Here is a 25,029-nt window from a genome sequence, read left to right as displayed (position 1 = left end):
TGAAACAAAACTACGAGAAACACCATTTCGTCTAAGCGATTAAATCAACACTTATAACAAATTTTACTCTAAAGGTTAACACATTTGACTGAAATTTATATGTTTGGATGAAACTGCAAGAATATGGAAACTCGCCATCCAAGTATACTTTTCCTTTTTTTAATTTTAAAAACTGACCTTACGTTTTAAGACTATTTCAGTCTTTTTTTGGTATGTGACTGTCCCAGAGACAATAAAGCTAGTGCTTTTTCGTGGTCTCGGCCTTCGTTCTCCCAGCCGTCTTGTTCGTTGCTTATGTAGACTTTGTACATACACGCTCGGCAGAGCCCTTGTCGACTGGTTAATGTCCCCAGGTGTCGTTTTATATTCCAAGTGGTGTCTATTTTATGTATTTTCTTTTGGCGTAGCTACTTTTTGTACCAATGGCACAGGTGGCACCGAAACTTAGTGCCAGCTTTTAAAGTTAAAACTGAAGATCGTGATTCGCTTGAGAGTCGGCTTATTCTCTTACTCTAGGCTTTTGCCTGTCTTCGCATTTCGTCCCCTTCAGCGGCGGTGGATACGCAGGGATACGTTACCTGCTGGAGGAGCTGAACCTTCCACACAGCCAATATGCGCCGAGTTAAACTCAGGGTGTTACACATGACTGGAACCGATAATTTTGTTGAAGGCACCGTGATGTCTGATTGGTTGCTCGACATGCCACGTTCCTGAACTAATGCCAAAAGTGCTATTTTTTCTCGATAAGAGTGCTACAAAAAAACTATTTGTATAGACACTTGGAGTCTGTGATTTCATTTGTTATCTCAAAGAAGAACATAAATGTCTCTAAAATAATCAAATATTTATTCACAAGCTAATTATAGTTATTTTCTGAAACACACAGAGCAACGCATTGTGACAATTTCTCGTATGGAATGTAATACTCAACGCCTTCAAAATAATCTATGTGATTTTGACCAAATCCAAGAACATGCTTCATGATTCGCGCAGTTCGTACACCTGTTCTCTGCTTGTTCTTCATAAGTGCTCATCTCAGCAGCTATCAATTTTAACAAAGCTTATCATATATGGTTTAAAAACTAACGATAAACATTCCTCTGTGGTATGTCTTAGTTTAATATTTCTTAACCACTTTAAATTTTTCATCTCAGCATCACCAATGAACGCCTCTACCGCAGCGAACCCATAGCGCTGATTAGACAGGGGCCACAAAACGAGGAGAGGACGTGCGCTCAGGTCTAGCCAGCGCACGTCAGGTCCCTGCTTCGCCAGTCTAATGCTTTCATTGCACGTAACAAACCAACTAGCCCAAGCGTCTGTTCGCTCCAACTGACGTGATAAATCCAACTCGTTGTAGATGGCTGAAAGTGTGGGAGAAGCAGGCCGCCAGCTTTAAAATACTCTTGGTCTTCTCTTCACCCTTTCATTGTCGCCTGGGCGACACATACTCCGCTTTCTGTGAGGAAAGTCAAGTGTGCCGAAAGTGAGGTGTTAACGCGCGAGAGCAGGCAGCCGAAAATTACCAACCAACTAGAACTTGATAGCTTCGCTGCAAAATGTGATATAGTAAGGGCAGTGTTGTTACAACAGGCATGTCCGAGTGCACTTGACTATGCTGGTCTGGTTATAGTTCGTATATAATTACGGTGGCATTGTATGCATGCCGTAACTGTTTGACATTGCCAGACGGCTGCGTGAAATCTCAACAGCTCCGCGACCCTTTAGCAACTTGTTTGGTCAACAGCTTGATGCCTGAAAGCAATTGGCCGTACGTACACAGACGTCAACCGAGCCCTACTTGACTTATATTCAAGACGTCTTAGGGTTGTGTCAAAGGGCCGATCCCAACATGGCTGAGGCTGACAAGGTATCGCACATATTAAAAGGCATCGCCGACGATGCATTCAGCCCGCTTGTATTTACGAACGTAACGACCATCGACGCCGTGATCAATGAGTGCCGCCGTCTCGAGCAGGCGAAGAGTCTACGCATTTTACACCAGTTCCATCGCCTACCCAACACCGCTGCAACGTCGTCTTGTGAAGCCACTACTTGTGAGCCGTCCACAACCGAAGACGTGACGCGCATCGTCCGACGTGAACTCGAGGCCGCTTACCAGGCTGCCAACAAACCTACGTTGCCCGAAGCCTCAACGCCAGCTGTCTCCTTGATCCAGGCTGTTGTCCGCCAGGAATTCGCTAACCTAGGTATCCTGTCCTCTGCACCCACCCTGGATAATACTGATCCTTCGATAGCTTCTGCGGACATGAGACGTCACCATCTCTATTCTCTTTGAATCAGGAACCCGTCTGAATGGCAAACAGCCGATGATAAGTGAATCGGCTTCCGCTGTGGTCACGCGGGACACATCGCTCATTACTGCCGTAGCCAGTGGCCATCTATGCCTTCTGGTTCATACGCCACTTACAGTAACTCATTCCGTCCACCGAACCACCCTTAAACGTCCCGCACTGAGCCTACAGCATTTACTGCCCCTGCAGACTATGGTCACCCTGTCCTTTCGTCGCCACCGCCTCAAAGCCGCCCTTCTTGTTCAAATACTCGTCGCCGCTCTCCCTCGCCATCGTTTACCTACCGCATGTCCCCGGAAAACTAGGCTGCGCAGCTACTGGAGGTGAAGCTGTCCTGTCAACCTTACCCAAAAATCCTCTGTTGCCCTTACGTTTGAACCGGAACACTCTTGAAGTATAAGTTGATGGCACACTTGTTGAAGCTTTGATTGATACGGACGTTCACGTCTCTATTATGAGTTTTCATTTTCCTCGTCGCATGAAGAAGGTCCTCGCGCTCCCCTTGACCAGCGTCGTCGAAGTTGCAGATGGCGCAGCAGTCCCTGTCGTCAGTATGTGTACAGCTGAACTTAATGTAGCCAGTCATCAAGTGGTCGCCCTGTTTACCGTACTTGCAACATGTCCCCCCGACCTCATATTAGGCCTCGTTTTCTTGTCGCCAATTCTGCTCTGATTGATTTCTCCGCTGGCATGCTCCGCCTTGAACTGCCACAAATCAGTGACGCCCCGTACCAACCTACATGCCGATTAGAATACAGCGACTTTGTTCACCTGCCCTCCAAAACTGTGACGTACACCGATTTCCTGGGCTCTCCAGCTGTGACCGACGGTGACTATTACGCTACGCCTCTCACCGACGTACTCCTTGCGCATAATGTTGCAGTTCCCTACACGGTAGTCAGCATCACAGATAACAGAACTTGTGTACCACTTGTAAATTTCGACTACATGAATCAAGTGCTTCCACAAGGCATGTGGCTCACCTGTGTCCATTGCTCGATTCACAAACGAGTGCTTGCCTTAGACACTCTTGTTTCAACGCAGCGCACACCACTCGCAGCACATTCCAGCAGCCGTCAAATTGTAGACATGATCGCCACTGGTCTTCCGCCTTCGCAAGTTGAAACCCTACAGCGTCATCTCGAGGGCTAGCAGGATATTTTCAATTTTGGTGACCGACCTCTAGGGCAGACGTCCTTTGTCCAGCATCGCATACACACAGGTGATGCCAACCCTGTTCATCACCGTCCCTACAGAGTGTCTGCTTTTGAGCAGAACATCATTCAGAAGGAGGGGAAGATGCTAGCGAAGGACATTATTGAACCATCCTCCAGTCCCTGGGCATCCCCAGTGGTATTAGTTGAAAAGAACGGATCGTGGCAATTTCGTGTAGACTATCACCACCTTATCAACATCACCAAAAAAGACGCATACCCTCTGCCACGAATAGGTGATGCCCTCGATTGCCTCCATGGTGCCGCCTAATTTTCTTCCAACGATCTTCGTTCTGGTTATTAGCAGATTGCCGTGGACCCCATGGACCGAGAAGAGACGGCTTTTGTAACAACTGAAGGCCTCTTCCAATTTAAGGTCATGCCTTTCGGCTTATGTAATGCCCCCGCAACCTTCGAGCGATTGATGCACTCCCTCCTGCTTCATGGATTCAAGTGGTCTACGTGTCTTTGTTATCTGGATGACGTGATTGTGTTTGCTCCCACTTTTGAAGCGCACTTTGAGAGACTGTTCAAAACTCTCGATGTATTCTGTCTCGCCGGCCTTCAGCTGAATTCATCCAAGTGCCGGTTTGGTCGCCACCGCATTACAATACTTGGTCATAATTTTGACGCTTACGGCGTACAGCCTGATCCAGAAAAAGTTCGAGCTGTGAAGAACTTTCCTGTGCCAAAAACCGCCAAAGATGTCCGCAGATTTGTGGGGCTCTGCTCCTACTTGCGGCGGTTAATCTAGAATTTCGAGGAAATTGCTCGGCACCTAACAGAATTACTCAAACCAGATGAGACATTTACCTAGAGTCCCTCGCAAGCAGCAGCATTTTCTGACCTTGCCACTTTGCTCACTTACTCTCCTGTTCTGGCTCACTCCAACCCTACGGCACCGACCGAAGTCCGCACCGATGTCAGTGGTTACGGAATAGGCGCTGTGTTGGCTTAGCGACAACGTGGGCATCATCGCGTGACGGCCTATGCCAGCAGGCTGCTGACCCCCTCGGAGCGTAATTATTCCATCACAGAGCACGAATGCCTAACGCTCGTGTGGGCAGTCACGAAATTTCGCCCTTAATTGTACGGCCTACCATTTATAGTTCTCACCGACCACCACGCTCTTCGCTGGCTCCCCTCCCTCAAAGATCCCACCGGTCGTCTCGCCCACTGGGCACTCCGCCTCCAAGAGTATTCTTACACAGTAGTGTATAAATCAGAAAAACTGCCCAAACATGCGGATTGTCTGTCACGCTACTCTGTGGCCGACTGCAATCCTACAAGTACTGATTCTGTGGGTTGCGTCCTTTTCCATCTCCCAGCTGCTTCTACTCGGGGACGAGCAGCGTCGCGATCCTGATATCAGCCGCCTAATACAACAGCTCGAATCTTCACCGCGAGACGCTTGTGTTCACATGTTTACCTTAAAAAACCACACCTTATATCGGCGTAATTTATCGCCCAATGATCACGACCTACTTCTGGTCATACCAAAGCACATACGCTCCACAGTCCGCCGTGAGCTCTGTGACGCGCCAACGGCGGGTCACCTTGGTGTCTCTCGCACATATTTTTACAAGGAAACGTATCATTGCGGATATTTACATGTTTACGTACGATGGCAATGGTTGACACACTGGCCGTGTGCGCCACCGCTTCTACTTGCCTGGCCTTTCGTGCTATGTACATCGTTATCAACGCTTGGGAAATTTGCCAGTGCCGCAAGAAGTCATCGGGACTCCCTGCCGGGTATCTTCAGCCCATCGACATCCCGTCGGAGTTATGCTTTCGTCTTGGTTTGAACCTTCTCGGTCCCTTCCCGAAATCTGCTTCTGGAAACAAGTGAGTCCCGGTTGCTACAAATTACGCGACCCGCTATGCAGTTACGCGATTCATGCCAACAAGCTGCGCTACAGAGGTCACTGATTTTTTACTACTCGATCTCTTTTTAGTGCATGGAGCCCCTCGTTAACTGCTGAACGACCGAGGCCGTACGTTCTTTTTGAAAGTGGTTGACGATATTGCCACGTTTCATTTCCCAAGGTTTTGTTATCGTCCCAAAACACCACACGATTCTCAGCGCTAAACGCGTCCGCAGTTTTCGAGAAGGTTCCGGACTGTAGTAGATCATTTTGATAAGATCACGCCCACTGTGCGAACGGTACAGATTCTTCTGGAACCTACGCCACCGCCAGCGATAACGCTAGAACATTCGACGGCAAGAGTATAAATGCCGACGCGCTTCGCCGCTTGTCAGTTGTTGATTGAAGGCCGACGCTCCGTTCGCCACTATCAGTCCGAGACTGCTATCTGTGCGAGACTGCTGCTGTAATGGTACTTTCCGTTTACCGGGCACAGGTTCGCCAAAATAAACAGTTAAATCACAACACGAAGTCTCCTGTCTTTGTCCACGTCACGACCCCGTGACATCTGGTGGAGGTGCTGCTTCGTTCATGTACCGGACGCCCCCGTCAAGCCGTGAACCCAGCCCACGTCGCGGAGAAGACAGAAGACACCGACGCCAACCAGGAGCAGTGAACAAGCCGCCGACAGCAAGGGCTACCACCGGGGTACGGGCTTCTACAAGACAAGGCGCGGAAGACCAAGGCCATGACCGCGACTGCAGCGGCAATGACAACCGCAGCGTCCCAGCCCACGATGGTCATGCATCAACCCAGGGAACCACTAATTTTTCTATGGGTCATTGTTCGAAGACCCGGAGTCCTGGCTAGAAACATATGACCGTGTGGCCACCCTCAACCACTGGGACCATGACGAAAAGCTGCGTCGTGTGTTCTAATTGGAAGAGAACGCAAAGACCTGGCTCGAAAATCGGGAGTCCACACTCTGAACGTGGGATGTTTTCTGCGACAAATTCCTGCAAACGTTCGCGAGCGTCGCTCGCAAAGAGAGGGCCGCTGCTTTATTAGAGACCCGGGTTCAGCTACCAAATGGAAATGTCGCCATTTTCACAGAAAAAATGACCCGACTATTCCGTCACGCTCACCCAGACATGCCTGAGGAGAAAAAAGTTCGTTTCCTCATGCGAGGGGTTAAACAGGAGCTCTTCGCCAGACTGATGAGAAACCCACCGAAAACCGTCCAAGAATTTCTAGCCGAAGCGACCACTATCGAAAAGACCCTGGACATGCGCACCAGACAGTATAATCGTCGCCTGACTGTAGACTGCGCTGCTGCTCAAGCCAGTAACCACGGAGACCTGCGTGAAACGATCCGAGCGACCGTGCGGGAAGAGCTGCGCAAACTGTTGCCTTCGGCGCATCCTCAAGTGGATTCAATTGCCGACATTTTGCGAGAAGTTCGGCAATCGCTTCAAATTCCCCACGCACCGCGGCCCGAGCCGGAAGCTATGAGCTACGCCGCTGCACTGCGCCACAACGCTCCTCCCTGTCCACGCCAAAACGCCGCCACATCGCACTTCCGTCGACAGACGCCACCGCTGCCACCACCCCCAACGACGTCATACCGTTCGCCAGCGGCCCAGCGCAGTGCACCGAGGAAGACTGACGTCTGGCGCACCCCTGACCATCGCCCGCTCTGCTACCACTGCGGCGAGGCCGGACACACATACCGCCGTTGCCAGTACCGACAGATGGGACTGCGTGGCTTCGCCGTCACTGCACCGCGTCCACAGCCAAGAGAACGGCCACGTGACATCGCCGACTACCTGACAGAAACTCAATAGACACCCCGAAGTACTTCCCGTTCGCCGTCACCCAGCCGCCGCATGTCAGTACTCCGGCCCAACGCGGGGCCGGTCTCCTAGCCCGTATCCGGGAAACTAAGGGCAGCAACCGGTGGAGGTGCGGTTGCTGTGCGACGAACTACCGAAGATCCTCCGACGACGATGACGCCGCGACGGAGCTTTCCGAACACAACGCCAACTAGGCGAAGCCCTGACGACGAAAGCTCAGTTACCGAAGGTGGCCTGACGACGCATCATGGAAGCAGCGGAACAAGCCGACGTAGCCGTGACCCGACGCCACGCCCTAACTGTAATGAGAGATGGCGAACTAGCGACCTCGACGTTATTATCGACAGCCACAGTGTGACTGCTCTCGTCGATACTGGAGCCGACTATTCTGTCATCAGTGGGTCGTTCGCCGTGAAGGTAAAGAAAGTTAGGACAGCTTGGAAAGGCCCTGAAATCCGCGCAGACAGAGGTCATCTCGTAACGCCTGCAGGAATCTGCACAGCGAGAGTCACCATTAACGGCCGTATTTATCCTACAGACTTCGTAGTCCTACAGCGTTGCCCGAGAGATGTCATCCTTGGCATGGACTTCTTATGCCTCCATGGTGCTGTCATCAACCTAAGAACAAAGTCGATAACGTTATCTACAGAAGAAGCACTACCGCTGCGCACGCCCTCAGGACACCATGCCTTGAATGTGCTGGAAGAACAAGTCACCATTTCGCCTCGATCAAGCGTCATTACTTCAGTCGGCGCTCCTAAATCACCTGACTTGGAAGGCGGCGTTGAAGGCAGTCAGCATCTGTTGGTCACAGAAAATATTTGCGTCGCAAGAGGAATTGCAGAGCCGCGGGGAGGCAAAGCAAAGGTTATGCTCACGAATTTCAGCAATGAGTACAAACATGTGAACAAAGGAACAACGGTCACATACATTGAAGAAATTGTCGAAGCCACCAGTGCTTTCGCCCTCGCCGATTCTGCGGAACCTGCTCAGAGGAACCAAGCCCCTCACATAGCCTTCGACGTCAATCCCAGACTTTTGAACAATAAGCAAGAACAGCTCAAGGCCCTTCTCCAGCAATACGAAGATTGCTTTTCGTCGTCATCAAAAATTCGGCAAACCCCAATCACGAAACATCGCATCGTAACCGAAGAAAATGCCAGACCACTCCGTCAGAGTCCGTACAGGGTTTCGACGCGAGAACGTGAGGCCATGAAGAGACAAGTTGAAATGCTGCGGGATGACATTATCCAGCCGTCCAAGTGTCCATGGGCATCCCCCGTGGTGATGTTGAAGAAAAAGGATGGGACCCTACGTTTCTGCGTCGATTATCGCCGCCTGAACACAATCACAAGGACGTGTATCCTCTTCCACGAATAGACGACGCACTTGATCGGCTCCATAACGCCAAGTACTTTTCATCAATGGACCTCAAGACTGGCTATTGGCAAACCTAAGTCGACGAAAGAGACCGAGAGAAGACGGCGTTTATAACACCGGACGGCCTCTTGGAGTTTAAGGTGATGCCCTTCAGTCTTTGCTCAGCGCCTGCAACTTTTCAACGCGTTATGGATACAGTACTGGCAGGATTGAAGTGGCAGACTTGCCTTGTGTACTTGGACGACGTCGTCGTGTTTTCCTCGAGTTTCGACGAGCATCTTCGGCGCCTTGAAGCTGTACTTCAAGCCATCAAGACTTCCGGACTTACATTGAAGCCAGAAATGTGCAGATTTGCGTATGAGAAGCTCTTGTTTCTGGGGCACGTTATCAGCAAGTCTGGAGTTCGTCCCGATCCACGGAAAACAGCCGCCATCACCGACTTCCCGCTGCCCACTTACAAGAAGAAAGCCGTACGCCGATTTCTGGGCCTGTGCACCTATTATAGGCGGTTCGTGAAAAACTTCACCCGCATCGCCGATCCTCTCACTAACCTTACCAAGGCCGACGTGGAGTTAAAGTGGGAAACGCCACAGGAACACGCTTTCCAGGAGCTTAAACATCGCCTCCAGACGCCTCCGTTACTTGCCCATTTTGACGAATTCGCTGAGGCAGAAATACATACTGACGCAAGCAGCGTAGGTCTTGGCACTGTTCTTGTGCAGAGGGCTGACGGACGTGAAAGGGTTATTAGTTACGCCAGCCGATCGCTATCCAAAGCAGAAGGAAATTATTCGACAAGAGAAAAGGAGTGCCTCGCCATCATCTGGGCTACGTCGAAATTTCCCCCCTACCTCTACGGCAGGCCCTTCAAAAGTCCGGCAAAAAACACTCCAACGCCGACTGTCTCTCTCGTGCGCCTGTCGACCAACCGCTACCCGACGACCCGGATGACGACTACTTCTTGGGAACGATAACTACCGACGACTTCGCTGAACGGCAGCGGGCCGACCCGGAACTTAAGGCCCTAATAGAATACCTCGAAGGCAGGACCGCCGAAGTCCTGAAGGTTTTCAAGCGCGCACTTGCGTCGTTCTTTCTATGAAACGGTCTTCTACACAAGAAAAACTTTTCACCGCTTTGAGCTAAGTACTTTCTTGTGGTGCCTCCAGCTCTGCGACCAGAAGTCCTGTAGACCCTGCACGACAATCCGACGGCAGGGCACCTCGGTGTTTCTCGCACGCTCGCGAGGATACAAGAAAGGTACTACTGGCCACGTCTTACCACCGACGTCACTCGTTATGTAAGGACATGCCGGGACTGTCAGCGACGCAAGACACCGCCGACAAGGCCAGCGGGACTTCTGCAGCCAATTATTCCACCTTGCCGACCTTTCCAGCAGATTGGTATGGACCTACTGAGGCCGCTCCCGACGTCGGATTTCGAAAACAAGTGGATCGGGGTAGCTACCGACTACCTCACCCGCTACGCCGAGACAAAATCCCTGCCAAAAGGCAGTGCATCCGAGGTAGCTAAGTTCTTCGTCGAAAATATCGTCCTACGTCACGGCGCCCCGGAGGTGCTTATCACCGACAGAGGAACGGCATTCACTGCCGACTTGACTCAAGCGATCTTGGCATACAGCGAAACAAACCACCGCCGGACGACATCGTACCACCCACAGACCAACGGCCTCACCGAGCGGCTTAACAAGACGATCGCCGACATGCTGTCAATGTACGTCGATGTCGAACACAAGACGTGGGACGCCATTCTTCCGTATGTGACCTTCGCATACAACACGGCAGTGCAGGAGACGACGCACACTCTTAAAAAAAAGGGAGCGAGAATGGAGAAACGGGCTCCGTTCCTCCTTCGGCGCAGCGACTTCCTCCCTTTCGGGCGCTTTACCCGTCGCGCCCTCTCGCGGCAAGGACCGAAGGAGCAACGTTCCTCCTTCAGCGTTCTAGTTTCTCCTCAATCACGGGGGTCTTACTCGCGCGCATGCGCACGCCAAGCCTATAGCCGCCCGCAGCCAGTCGCGAGCGATTGCTTTCACCTAAGATTGTTGTAAGCAATGCAGGAATGACGTTTTCTTTTGTTTTATTAGTATAGAGTAAAAGCCTCTCTTTTTTTTATTGTCAGGCACTCGCACGATGCTCCGCACACTTCTATGTGTGTCTCGTGTTGTTTCATACTACCAATTTGTCACGAATGCAAGGAGCTCTGCTTCCCAAGCAGTCTTGCTTTATCGATTACCTAAGAGTGTAAAAAAAATAATGATTTTTTTCGGTGTCGACATACTTGCTAAGCCCACGCATTTTTAGTTTCGCACGACACCAACAGCACTCATGAATTCAACGAGGCGCGCAAAAAAGCATCACGCTTATTTTTTCAATAGTGTAGGAAACCTGATACCACTCTACAGTCCATGCGTGAAAGTACGATCATATACAATTGATAGAGTTATACGTGTCACTACCACCATATGGATGTTCTTTGCAGTTTACCCCCATTCGAATACGGCCGCCGTGGCCGGAAGTCGAACCTGCGTACATCAGCATAGTCACACGACACCCAATAAGGCTATGCTACCCCGGCAGGTGAAAGCACAAATGGAAACAGGCTGCGAAGTTTCACCGAGCGTTTATTCGCCAGACTAGATTACAACCATCAGAAACTTTTTAAACATCATCATAACTAAACTTTTGTGAAAAGTGAACCTATGACTTCTGTAGGTTAAACCAAATTCTCAATCGCATTCGTTTTGAATTGCCCATGCCAGCACTGAGAAGTAGGAAAGAATTATGCACGCGAGCAGTATGTCTTTCTCGTCCATGATTCTCCTTTGTCGTGAGAAACTCAACACAAAATGCACTTCTAGTAGCAGCTGTGCACAGCAAGGAAGTACTAACGCTCACTCACCTTTGTGAAAAGAGTATTCCGAATCCAGAGTAATAACCACCACAGCCACAGCGCTAACAAAATTGTGGCACGCACTAAGATTGCAAGTTGACACGCGAGGCGAATCGCGAGAGGCATCTGAAGCGGAAAAGTATGCAGGCACAACATTCTATAAAGTTATAGTAAACTTGCGCACTGCAGCGATAGTTCCTCCACTCAAGTATGAGAGCTGCCGCGGCGCTAACAGCCACTGTCATGGCTCACGAAAACGTACCGTCGGATGCGAGGTCATCGCTTATTTATCTCGCAAGACCCGCGTTGTAGCGTACGTATACACTGCTAGGATGGTCGTTACCGCATCAAAAACATTGTCATTGAAGGGCTAGTGGTGTACTATATCCATGGCTAACGGCCACACTTGTGGTACGCACGTAAAAAGAATATAAGCAAACGTTAAGACGAAACAACTAAACGAAGTCGACGTGACCACAGAACACCTACCACGACGGAGACAAAGATTGGTCTGCATGCTGCGCCCTCTCCAAGTAAGAAGAAGAAAAAAAAACGTGACCTCCGAAATGGCTAACGTGCGGCAAGTGTTTGCACTCTCAGAGGCTTCAAGAAAAAAAAAAGTAACTGTGGCAGCGATCGACAGATGGCGCAGCGTTCGAATTGCCGTGGGCATTCTAAGCACGGCTTGGGGCATCCCCCTTCGTGAAAACCTGATAAGCTCTAGTAATTATTCCGTTCAATATTGTGCAACCATTTATTAACTAAGCTTTGCCTCAGCATCAGATACAATATATTTACGTGTGCGCATGTTGTCGTATTGATAAAAAACGTAAAAAAACGTGCAAGAAAACCTACTTGTAACCTGTGCCACTCAGGTCAGTTGAAATTCATCGCTATATAAACTGGCACGCTTTCATAGTAGAGTGTGAGTAAACACGTCGAGGTGTGAGCCGCTGGTTTTGAATGGTTGATTATGCTCTTATTGCGTACTTGTTAGCGTATACGCTAGTGTACTTGTTGCGTACTATTTGTGTACTATGTGACCATGTGTGCATGTGTAGCTATATGGATTGCATCAGCACATAATAGGCTTTCAGTGTCCGTAAGTGGTCTTGAATGGGTTGATGCGTAAACAATCCGCAAGGGAGCCGTGATAGTGGGTAATAACAAGAAACGTCGTGGCAATCAACTTTTTTTTAACTTTGTCTAATCCCTCCAGATGGCGCCACCTACCACCTACTTCATTGCTATGATGCTCTCACACCTCCAGTCATTTATATATCGTTGAACATCTATCTATCAAAGCTGCACTACGGATTCGGAATGGTTTCGCTGCGATCGAGTGTACGGTTTGGAGGCGCATCTCGTGACCTGCGGACCCGTAAGCGCATGGATAACGTCGCTACACTATGTGAATCTGCGAGAAATAAATACAGCAAGCCTAGCATGCACTCTTCAGGTGAGGGCTCTGCAGAAACCTTGTCTTTCAGAGTGAACGTAGCTTCGCTGACCGAACGAAACGTACTTGCTCCGTCGTCCTCTTTTGCGATGTGTTCACCGCCACAGGTTCGTCTGCTTGTTTTTATAATAATTTCGTTCAATATCAAGCTCAGCGGAACCGTTTTTTGTAACTTTCAGTGCCGTGTACTCCTTACCAGTCGAGAATCGTTGCATTTGCTAAGCCTACTCGCTTCGCCGGGGGGCAGCCATGTTGATTTTCATAAGGAGGAACGTGTTTCTCCGTGGATGAGGGAGCAACGTTTCTCTATTTGAAGACGAACATTGGGGACATCGCCGTTCCTCCCTAAATGGAGAGTACGTCACTCCATTTTTTTTAAGAGTGCAGATATCTCCATACAAATTGGTCTACGGAAGGAGCCCGGCAACGACGCTCGATGCCTTGTTACCCAACGTCACCGACGAAGAAAACCTCGATGTGAGCGAGTACCTTCAACGCGCCAAAGAAGCCCGACAACTTGCGCGTCTCCGTATCAAGAATCAACAGACGACCGACAGCCACCGTTACAACCTTCGACGACGCTTCGTGGAATACCAGCCCGGTGAACGTGTATGGGTGTGGACGCCGATACGCCGACGTGGACTAAGTTAAAAGCTTCTGCGACGGTACTTCGGACCGTACAGGGTGGTTCGACGTCTCGGCCCTCTTGATTACGTGGTTGTCCCCAACGGCATCACGAACTCTCAACGACGCCGATCACGACCTGAAGTCGTCCATGTCGCGCGCCTCAAGCCGTTTCATGTGCGTTAACAAACTGAAGCAGTGTTTTTTGTATTATTGTTGTATCGTGATTTATTCATTGTACTTTTTTGCATTATTATTGTACCTTGATCTTTAGTTAAAGCATCGGGACGATGCCTTTTTTCAGAGGGGAGCAATGCCACGTTCCATTTCCTAAGTTTTTGTTATCCCAAAACAACACACGATTCTCAGCGCAAACCGCGCCTGCAGTTTTCGAGAAGGTTCCGGACTGTTGTAGATCATTTCGATAAGATCACGCCCACTGTGCGAACGGTACAGATTGTTCTGGAACCTATGCCACCGCCAGCGATAACGCTAGAACATTCGACGGCAAGAGTATAAATGCCGACGCGCTTCGCCGCTTGTCAGTTGATCGAAGGCCGACGCTCTGCTCGCCGCTATCAGTTCGAGACTGCTATCTGTGCGAGACTGCTGCTGTAATTGGACTTTCCGTTTGCGGGGCACAGGTTCACCCAAATAAACAGTTAAATCTGAACACGAAGTCTCCTGTCTTCGGCCACGTCACGACCCCATGACAATATCCTGCGTTCCTTCTCTACCCAACATAAGGTCACGACATCGTACCACCCCCAGACAAACGGGCTTACAGAATGTTTAAACCACAACCTGACGAACTTGCTATCGAAATACATCTCGGCCAACCATCGTGATTGGGACCTTGCACTACCCTACGTGACGTTCCCGTACGATTCCTCCTGGCATGACACTGCTGGCTACTGGCCATTTGATCTTCTGGTTGGGCGCAAACCAACATTGCCACTGGATACCTTCCTGCCAGCCGCTGCGCAGTCTACTTCTAAATATGCTCGTGACGCTATTGCCCAAGCTGACCATGCTTGTCAGCTTGCCCGCAGCAGATTAACGGCGTCCCAAGACTCTCAAACATCGCTACGACGAGCGGCTTCACTACGAACACTTTCCGCAGGTTCCCTCGTTCTTCTCTGGCCCCCTACGCGACATGAAGGCTTTTCATAAAAGCTTCTATCTCGTTTCATGAGCCCATACTGCGTGCTTAGACGAGTGACTGACACTACATATGAAATTGTTCCTGATGATCCATCAACCTATTCTGCTTTGCTGTCCCGGGACATCGTCCACGTGCGTATCAAGGCTCAAGCGTTTCCACACTGCTCCTGCTGTGGCCCCGTAAGCTCGCCACGTCGGCGCTTTTGCCGCCAGCAGTTGTGTTGCGTGATTTCGGCTGACTGTAACAGGGCATATTGGGACATACTCAAAAATGGCGCCTGATACTGAGAGTGAAGAAGTGGACGTTGTCGATGAGCTGTGTTGTGGCTGCGGACTGACTACAGTTATTTTCCACGTAACAATGTGAAATAACTCATGAGCTTCATGTGAGTTGAGGTAGACATAAGGCATGAAAAGCGGTCTTGAGAAAGCGTCATCGTCCAGAGGCCGGTGGCCTCCATAGTGAAACTTTCCGGACACTACGGCCATCCTTGCCCTCCGCAGCTGTTTATCAGCTTAAGCTCACTTTTTGTACAACCGCCCGTGCCTCCTATGCACATCGCCCGAACACTTACAAGGAGTGCTGCGAACGTCTGTCTCTCTCCGGAGGATATGCGAAAGAGACTTCACGCAGACAAGCAACGAATTCGCTGCGCCAAACGCAATCATTTCCAAAATTATTGATGCACCACCAGATCGCTGCAATGCCCCGAATGCACTGGGTGGCATTTGAATTTGCTGTGCGACAGTAGCAACGTAATGAACCGGTGACCGCATACCAATGACGCCTCCGCACGACAGATCATACAACAGGGTGTACCACGACTACTTCTCGGGCGACGTCGCGGGCCAAATACCAGCGCTTATCTGACGGCCGTACTGCTACAGACTGGCAGAGCATGGGATATCGCACCGCCGAAGACAGTGCTGGTTTTTTTCCTCCTCGACTCGACACAACCAAAGTCTGTGTTCTTTCACTTGGCAGGACACTAATATATAAAGCTTTTAATTGTCTCATTTGAGGCTCTGAGCACGCTACTTTGTTCACTTTCGGGCAAACGCAACTGCCCGCGACTTTCACTTGTAAGCGCATCGCTTTACCGCTTCACGGCCAATACAGCGGCAATGAGGCAACAATAGAAGCTCTGGTATTACTGTAAATCAGTCCTGTGACAAATACATCAGCTGGCGGATAAATCGTCACCATGAGGACATGCAAAGTTATACTTACCACTTATGCACGTCCAGACGCGACGTTGTGCGATGACAACATAATTTATTATTAGGATCGGATATGTACTTGTACGTGGCAACAGGACATTTAGGACGACTCACCCCTCAGACAACAGCGGCTTAAATACGTTTTGAATGGACCATTGAAGGAACTCTACGCACCTAGCACAAGGATCGGGCACGCAAGCTACTGCTATTTATAGTTGTCCTAGACGTCATTGAAAGCGACGCTAACAACATCTGCCACAGAAACTCTCTCGACTTTCAAGATGGTACTGACGAAAGCCAAGGTGACCGCATTGCCCTTGAACTGTTCAAAAATGACATTTTTTAAAAAGAAGAGTGCTACAAAGTTCCCGGCATTATGTTGGCTGCCCTAGACACAAGCCAGGGCAACCACACCCTCGATAAACAGCGGCTCCTGCAGCAGCTACGCCGCTTCCGACAACAACCACATCTTTTTGCTCGTTATGCCCAAGCCCAACGCGTCTACTACATGCCTCATCCAGGAGTAATTCGTCGAAATGTCGTAACTACCAAGCTTAGAATTGTCTTCGACGCATCGCCTCACGCTTCTGATCAACCATCCCAGAACAACGCACTCACGAATGGGCCTCTGATGGATGCCGACACATTTCGCTGGGTGCCGAGTCACTATGCTTCAGACTGCACCTAATAATCATGGTGGCTGATATCAAGAAGGCCAACCTTCAGATCAGCATTCCCCCGAACGACAGAGATGCACTGGGCTTTATATAGGTCACCCATCTTACGATGGAACATCACTCATTTCCGTCAATCGTTCACTGGCGAATGACTCACGTGCCTTTCTGCGCCAGGTCTAGCCCCTGTAAGCTCGCAGCGACGTTGAATCATAATTTTTTGATGCTCCGAAAAGCAATTTCCCGAAACAGGGGAATGCCTCAGAGTCGTATGTCGACAATTTAGTGGTCAGTGCGGACTTAAATGGACGCAAGGACCATTCTAGCCGATGCCATCGTAAGCTCCATAAGTGGCCATCAAACAGCTCTTTGCTACGTGAACAGTTCGAGACAGACTGCCTGTCAATGCAAGATTACAGTTACCTATTCCCTAGTCAGGCTGTGTTCGGAAACTACGATTCCCTTATTATGAGCACCGAAGACGTCATTGGGTTCTCATCAAACATGCCCAATACAAGATCTCTGGAAACTGAAGCATCTTTAGGATTGCCCATTAGCACAAGAAAAGCTCACAGCACGGAACGCCGGGTGTTCTGAGCTCCCGACGCTAAATGATGTTCATCTGCCACGACAAGTGAACAGTGCGCTAGTCCATTCAATCAGACCCACTCAACTACATGTAATCGCGAATTATAGTTCATGGGCGTATGGTGTAGCTGTGTACGTATGTGCTGAGCCAATGCAATCGAAAGAACGCAGTACATGCTTGTCATAAGCAAGGGATGAATCGTATCAGAGGCTATGTCCCTTCCTCGTTTAGAGCTGCTTGCCTGTCTTGCAGTGGCCTGTATCTACAACCATATCAACAGCGTATCATGCTTCTAAAAAAACAAGACCATTCCTGAACCGGCAACCAGATTGCCATTCATTGTATGCCCCAAGATTCAAGACGTCGCAACCTATACATCATAAACCGAGCCGCAGAAATGCAGCAGCATGCAGTGACCACATGCAGTACTACCTTAAAAGCAAGAAAAAACCTGCTGATTTACTCACAAGAGGTATCACTGCGGTCACGCTTACGCGTTCATCTCTGTGGTGGAGAGGTACTTCGTGGCCTTCTATTGTCGATATTGTCAAGCACACCAAGGAACCTGACACAAGATTGATTGATTGATATGTGGGGTTTAACGTCCCAAAACCAGCCTAGGATTATGAGAGACGCCGTAAAGGAGGGCTCCAGAAATTTCGACCACCTGGGGTTCTTTAACGTGCACCCAAATTTGAGCACACGGGCCTACATTTCCGCCTTCATCGGAAATGCAGCCGCCTCAGCCGGGATTCAATCCCGTGACTTGTTGGTCAGTAGCCGAGTACCTTAGCCACTAAACCACCGCGACGGGGCACCTGACACAAGATTCACAAAGCCCATGATAACCACTGAAGAACTCGTACCCGATGCGGCTTGCGTAGTCATTAGTGCACACCAACAAACATTACTCATGGTCACCGGCTTCAGCCAGTAGTCATGCTTTTCGAGAAACTGCGTGGATCCACCGTTTCATTGATAGCACAGCAATAAGGTGGGAATCGACAGTCTAACCGCTAAGTGTCCAAGTAATCGCACCAGCTCAACATTATTTGATTAACCAAGTCCAGCATTCACACTTTCCGTATGACCTTACAGCGCTGTCGCTTGGATAACCACTACCTACTCCATCGCATCTCCTACCATCATCCATACGTCGATGATTAAGGGGTCAAAGGAGTTGCATGGTGTCTTAAACTCTTGCCTGACTGCATGTCTGTTCGTCACCTTGTTGTACTTCCTTGTTATGACGTTGTCACTGAGCTACTGATTCGGTCCACTCATGGGTGTATGCTTCATTCAAGCGTGGAGTCCACTCTAACTTGCGAGGGCGTTTGGGGGTGTTCATAGAAAAAAGGCCGTAAAATCCGCATTGAGAGGCTATTTGTTGTGCCGACGGCGTGAGATTACATCAGAATCAGCACTTTGAGTGCCATTACCACAAAGGCGAATGACTAAAGCAAGCCCATTTACGGTTCTCAGAGCTGAATTTTATAGCCAAGTGTATTGTCATGCAGCAAAGCAGACTTGCGCTATGGCCATATAGCCTTCTTTTAATGCGCTGTAACACGTGCTTTGCGCCTGAAAATCACTACGGCCATGGCTGCTACCACCCTGATCGCCGCCTTTCAGCGTTTATTCGTGCGTTGTGAAATGTCATCTGCCAATTACTCGTATAACGCCCTATCAACACACCTTGTATTCGAAACGCCATTTCGATGGTTGTGTGACGTCACCCCATGTGCCCACGCGGGCACTGCGTTCCGCTATTTCAGAGCGTGGCGCTCGCTTCTATATACTGCTATGGTGTTATAGGAGTCAGTGATGGGTGCGAAGTACTGTGCTATGTGAGAACCTTTTCTCGGACGCAATTGAAGCATTCAGCACATAGTTTTACTCTCGAATGACGAAACCATAGAGCGTCGCATAAGATTGAAACCCGCGTGCGCAAAAAATGGAAAAAGAAAAAACGCGGCTGTTATAAATGCGGTACACTTAAAACACAGAAAAAAAAACACAACAGTGATTCGCGTGAAACCACCTTTGGATGCGGGTGGGTTTCTACATATGCAATGAAGGGAAATTGCATTTTTGTTTTTGACTACTCAAGTGTTATTTCTTGCATAGCACCATGAGAATGCCACTTTTAATATCGCAATAACGTGCTACATAACGCACTTGCCATGTGACGATTGTTGCCCAGAACATGCAGAAAACAATATAGAGGTACCCAAGCAGGCATTGTTTATGGCAATAAACCCAGAATAGAAGTTATTTCACCAACACTGTGAGAACGATACCCTTCTTACCACTGTTCATTTGCAAACACACGTCACTGTTCAGTGAATATTCACGAGAAATGCATGTTTGTTCATCATTGCAATGAAGTATTCCCATGATGTACAAAAAGAGTATTCCCTTTCGACAAATACAGCTGCTGCAGCTAAGAACGAAGATTCAGACGCCCGATAAAGCATTGATACAGTTCTTTACCATCGAATGCACTGTTGTGGTTAAATCTTTGCGTAAGATAGCTCGAAGCCGCACTTTTTTTCACATGCCGGACAGAAAAGAGCGTGGCAGTCGAGCACTCGGCGTGACGTAGCACGCGGGGAAGAGAAAATTTGAAGAGGGTTGAAGCATTTTTAGAGGGTGTTGGACCTATCCTTCATTTACTGTGCAAAACAACTAGGAAATCCATTCACTTAGGCATATTTTTGCAGTGACCTTCGCATCAAGTGGAGGCACAGCACCAAACGAGTCCCTTGGTGGGGCGGATTCTGGGAGAGACTCGTACTTATCACTTAAAAAACGATGAAACGTGCGTTGGGTTGCATTATTCTGTCCTTCGAATACATAACGACGGCTCTCTGCGAGGTAGAAGCGAATATCAATAGCTGCCCAACTTGCCGCAACCTTTTGACGCCGCCATAGCTGAGACAACAAGCGTCGATCTGCGATGTCGAGTGCTAAGCCGGGAAGTGCTGGCGCATTATTGGTGGAAGCGTTTGCGTTCAACACACGAAGCGGCACCAAAGGCACCACCGCAACTTCAGGTCGGCGACGACGCCCGGGTGCATGACGACTCACCACAAACAATGGGAAAAATGGCTAGCGTAATGAAATTGCTTACTGGTCACGACAACACTACACGGACGTGCTGCCTAAGGTTGGCGTCCAGCTTACATCACTAGGCGTCCTGCACAGAAAGGCTACCATCTCGAAGCAAGCAGCGCTAGATCAGTTTTCTGTGGCCGCGACATTGTGTTGCAAATAGAGGAGGACGAAGAGTCGTAAGCACGAGCGAAAAACACGGGCGTTGGCTCTCTCAGTTTTTCGAATGACTTTGGTGTAGCCATTTGTCCGCATCCCAGTTTCTTTTTCGCGTTCTCTACAAGAACACATGGGACAGCCGGTGCCTTTTGTGCTCTTCCTTCTGTCCTGTTTTCCGCTTGCTATGTCTCGCCATAAAACTTTGAAAAATCTCTAGATTCAACAAAAGGACGTCAAATCACTGAAAGACGTAGAAACTCCCTTGACGTAGGGGATAATACCTTGGGTTATCATAACTGAGACAGCAACGAAGCGCCGGTGAAGCGGCTTTCATACTTTCTATAGTCATGCGGTTGCGCAACTGCAACAACTCTCAAAGCGTATTGCGTGACGTGACGAATAGCAGAGACGCGAGGGCGAGACAGCTGAGCCATTGAAGCTGTATTGACCGAGCTGGTAGAGAGCCAAACGCATGCTATTACTCTGGCTAACGTCGACAGCCATTCGACTCTCCTTTTGTCAAGACGGGCCCAACGCGTCTTGCAATGCACCTGCGCTCCGGCGGCTCACGTTCATTATGACGCAATAAATGACCTTACGAGTCATGATGAAGCAGATCTTCTTAATATCCTGAAATAAGTCGTATGCTCCATAGCTTATCTCAGCACTAAATGACACTAGTGGAACGGGGTTTATTGGCACAAGTAGCACTTGCACAGTACGTCTATTGATGCGGAATGCGGGCGGCAGCAACGGACTCAGGAATCACAGCAATTGAGGCGAACGCTCGCGCTTGGCTCCTCTTGCTAAAGGCGTGACCCACTGCGGCACATATTCTTCTTCCTCTCTACACTAGACATAACACTGAAGCACGAGACACACCAGCACTGAGTTAGCGCTTGTGCGCTTCTCGTGTTTCCTGGTCTGTCTACTTTGATTTGTCTCAAGAAGAAGGTATGCATTAGTGACACTATCTAGGTTAACTCATCCTAGTCGGTTTTGCCCACGTTCGTGAGTCACTAGAGAGAAAAGGGGCAAAGCCTCTCTTTGAATTAAAATATCATATCACATAAAGTCGTAAGTTTTACAGCCAGAAAAAATAAACTTAGCATAAAAACCATTGTAGTATGTGACCTTGATTAAAACAAACAAAAAGAAGTGGTTTTATTACTTTCGTTTTTTTTGTAGAGCTTTCGCGATGTAGATAATCAGGAATGTCTTAAAAATTTCAAGCATATTTAAAAACACATTCAATACTAAATGAAAGGTGAACGCTACGACAGAGTTAAGTACAAGAAGCGGCGGATGCAAAATAATCATCTATGAAGTATGTTCCACGGACAGGTCGTTTGTGGTACATGACATCATCACCATCACCATCCTCATCATCATCATCATCAGTATGGTTACTTCAACTGCAGAACAATGGACTTTCTATGTTCCACAAATCAACCTGATCTTCGGCGTTCTGCTACCACAATATGCCAGCAAACTTTCTAGTCTCATCTGCACACCTAATTTGCACGAGATAACCCTAATGAATATTCGCAATGTGGGCCTTGCAAGTGCAACTGCAGCTCTGCCTCTCGCATAAAAGGTCATAAAACAAAAGTTCGAAAAGAATCGATGTCGACAATTTGATTTGCGCTGGCGCGAAACGTACAAAGTGTTTCTGTTTGAAGTGCTGTTATAAGGTGTTTCATGCAAGAGAGAGAGCTGAAGTTTTACTTGTGAGAGCCCTGTTGCTCACGACTTATTGCTGGACTTCACTCTTCTGTTATATTTCTTCGCTGGCCACGTGCATTCTGTATGCTTCCAGACCTAGCAATTTTAAATTGTTTTCCCTTCTGCTTGAAGTTAGCGAAGAACGGAATAGCCTAGACGCGCGTTCAGCTGAAACACCGCGATCGCACAGAACGTGAACCTGCTGAAGCATCTGCTGCGTCAGATGATTTCATTAGAAATCTCCCAAAATTTTTATTCAGATGCTTCTTTTCCTTGCTTATATAAATTAGTGTATTTTTATTCCTAATTCACGAAAGCTGATTTTGCGCGCAGATTACAGCAATGAATTTTCGTATCCAACGGCTTAAGACAACAATGTGGGCTAACAATTCGTGAAAATCCTAATCACTGCGGCTTAGTTTGAACAAATTGAGAGTATGTGTCATAAACAATTTATGCGAAACGCAGGCCTATCAGCAAAGTTCAAGTAGGAGATATAGGTTTGAATTATTCACAACGGAAAAAATGTACAAAAACTCTTGGCAATGTGGTCTTCTCAAGGCAGTGAGAATTTGTCATGGAGCTCTCTTGTAAAAAGCGTCAGCATGATCTATCGAAATTGATAGGAAAGGTACACAAATATCACGACTTGTATTCTTATCTATCAAACCATTGCTCTGTAAGACACATTTTTATTAAAAGTTTTGGTATGAACTACCTGTTCGCACTACTACGACCAAATATAGTTTATTCATGGCTCGTAATACCGCAAGGCACTCCTGTATAAATTAAAAAGTGCGCTTCATAGACCTCCAAACTGTGGCACTGCTCGTAATATTTTTGGTGCTAATCTGGTATACTGTTTAGTAGTGCAGTGTGACTCGCTATATGCCTGAGCTCAAGCTTTATGATAATGAGGGATCAACTAGCTCTGTGCTCCAGAAGCCACAAAAAGAGTAGCCATAAAAAATAAACAACAATTTTCTGTCAAAGTATCTATCTTTGAAAAAAGTATTAGAATGCCAATTTCAAACGCTTCTCGAGCGCATTTATAAAACAATGTAAATCTTCAGTGACCACAACTAAATTACGTTTTTCCTGCCGATAACTTCAGAGTTAAGTAAGAATTCCAAAGTGATGATACTTTTTATTTGTTTTCTTATGAATATTTAGGCTTTCTTATGCGGTGCAACAATGTGTTTGATTGCTGTGTGTACATGGGTCAAGTTTCCATTTCATTTTTTCACGAATAAGCTAATCACGAATAAGCTAATCAGTACTCACAAATAAGCTAATCAAGAAACAAAAAACGAGTAAACATCACTTCTGCTCTAGCCATAGTGAGTTCGCATTGCACTTCTCAAACCCGCAATGATAGCATGCGTCTTATTATGAAAAACAGAATAAAGTAAAATAAACAAGTGGCGACTTTCTGATTTTGTTTTGTTCAAGTATACCGCGTTATTCATGTATCAAAGATATAATTTTATATAACGAGAACTTTGAAATTTACGAAGCGACGTATTGGAATTCGACGTATTTTACTGTGTCAGTAACGGCACGGTCGTACAACGCATGAGCTTCATACTTGAGAGCATGGAGACAAAGCCAAGTGTAACTTGCCATTGGAATCGGGTGCTCCATTGTTGGAAGCGGAGTGCCGTCGCACACAAAGGCGTTGGTTTCCCAGCACGGGTTCACCTGCTTCTGGACCAGGTACGTCACCCAACGCTCCTGCATCATGCACTCGGGCGTCTGGCACGTGACCACCCAGCGGTAAAGCGCAGGTTCTGTAGCGTCGATGGGTTGCCCGCCCTTGTCCTTCTTTGGTTCAGACCACGCAAAATCTGTTGTGTATTCTCCCGTCTGCACGCAGCCGCGAGCCGTTGTTGTGGTGATCTTTTTTTCGTGAAAGCTATGGCGCCGCGTAGTGAGTCTTCTCAAAGATACTTTCTTAATCTGAAGTTACGCTGGGAGCAGATGGATAAGAGCACACAAGAATTATGAATTCAGAAATGTCTGGAGAAGTCCTAAAGCAATTTGAGCTGAGAACAACACGGCGGAGACTCCGGATAATTTGGAGCACCTGGGGTTCTTTGACAAGAACTTAAGAGCACACATGCCCATAAGTGAGAAAAAAATGCTCGAAACAGCGCCAAAGGGTGAGGCGTAAATGCCTCCCTATAATATTCTATATAGAGCTAATTATTATTTTTTTTCTTCGGCTGAAAGAACCACTGAAGTGACGAATCTGTGTTGTGCGGCCATAAACGTTTTCCGCAAAGCCAAACATTGCCAGTTATTTTTCCTGTTAAGGGTAGTAAAGGTGCTTTTTAAAGCGCTATAAGTGTCTTTGCTCGGAGGCTTCTCACAAACATCGCCAGGGAAAATATTTATTGCTATATTTTTCATGCTATGCACTTTCGTTTACCCTGAAATATATTTCATTATCAGGCGCAGACACACCACAGGAAACAAGTGCGAACCGACAAAAATAACACAGGTGCTATTTCGTACGTAAAACCTCAGATATTATTATTATTATTATTATTATTATTATTATTATTATTATTATTATTATTATTATTATTATTATTATTATTATTATTATTATTATTATTATTATTATTAGGACAGTCGCTAACTTCCAACAGTTTTGTTTACGAAGCCTCACACACAAGCATGCGGTTGATGAAAAGCCTGCGCGGCCATATTTGTCACCTTTTACATCAAACCCAATTACCATTGCTCAATGAG

This window comes from Rhipicephalus microplus, chromosome 3, assembly GCF_043290135.1.
Source record: "Rhipicephalus microplus isolate Deutch F79 chromosome 3, USDA_Rmic, whole genome shotgun sequence".
Taxonomy (NCBI): Eukaryota; Metazoa; Arthropoda; class Arachnida; order Ixodida; family Ixodidae; genus Rhipicephalus; species Rhipicephalus microplus.
Note: the sequence above shows the minus strand (reverse complement) of the source record.